Source organism: Condylura cristata, unplaced genomic scaffold (genome assembly GCF_000260355.1).
Source record: "Condylura cristata isolate star-nosed mole 26May11 unplaced genomic scaffold, ConCri1.0 scaffold00074, whole genome shotgun sequence".
Classification (NCBI taxonomy): Eukaryota; Metazoa; Chordata; class Mammalia; order Eulipotyphla; family Talpidae; genus Condylura; species Condylura cristata.
The window spans coordinates 172,213-173,416 of NW_004567175.1; positions in this window are offsets into that span (position 1 = coordinate 172,213).

Consider the following 1,204-nt stretch of genomic DNA (forward strand, 5'->3'; position numbering starts at 1 on the left):
GGGCCCCGAGGGTGTGCGCGCCAGCGTCCAGGCAGAAGGGGAGGGCGTGCCCAGCGGCGCTGGGGGTGCCCTGCGGGGAGGTCCTCCTCCAGCGGAGGAGCCGCCGGCCGCAGCCTGTGGAGACACCCCACAGGCCCTCCCACGCAGCCGGAGCCCCACCCCAACGCCCATCGGCCACCTGGAGACACAGGCGGGGGACAGCCACAGGGCTGCCGCCCGGGACCTGGGCGCCCCGCCGGCCGGGGTGAAGGGCCCTGCTGGGGTACAGGGCACAGCCTCCGGCCTCCAGCGCCCTGCAGGCCCAGACTGCGGGCTCCGGTGGGTCCAGCCCTTGTCCACCACGGCGGGCGAGGCCGGGCTCCGAGGGCCCTCAGGGCTGCATGGCCTGCCGGATAGGCTGTTGCCCAGGCCTGAGACGCCGGCCGGCGGCTCTGCGCCCTGACGGCCTGGCGGTGGTCACTCTCAGCGGCTCCCAGGTCAGCTGCACTACACTGAAATGGAAAGTGAGCCGCCCCCCCAGGGTGGGCGCTGACCACTGGGCGTCCGGCTCAGTCCTCCTGCTGGTGGGGCTGATGGCTGTTTGCCTCCTGGCCTTCTGGGTGGCCTCCGTCCACCCTCCTCACTGGTTTCTGCTTCCCGCCCACTGGGAGGGGACTGACCGGGTGAGTGGCCAGTGGCCTCGTCTTCTGGGCACCACCAGGCCGCGCCTCCCGGCCAGGTGAACATTCACTGACCCCAGAAACAAGGACCGGGAGCTGAAGAGCGGGTCCTGGGTCCTGCACCTGGTCAGCGCCGGCCCGCGTGGCACGAGAGGCCGCTCCCTGGCCTGCCCCGACAGCCCCTGTGTGCTGGGGACGAGCTCGTGTGTGGCCCAGCCTGGCGGCTCTGTCCACCCCGGGAGCAGGCCACTCACCAGCACAGGGCCAAGCCTCCCGGGAGCTGAGGACCGTCTGACCCTGGACATGCTTGGTCCCAGGAGGGGGCCACTGTGCTGTGGCCCCAGAGGGCCCAGGCCAGAGCCCCCAGCACGGCCAGCGCCCCACAGCCGCCAGGGCCTCTGGGTGACCATCTTCCTCTCTGCCCAGAATCATCGACCAGCGACCCGAGAACGTCCCCTACTTTGTCTTTGGCGACTTCAACTTCCGACTGGACTCCAGGTCGGTGGTGGAGGTAGGTCCGCGAGGAGGGCGGCCCCGGCCGGCAG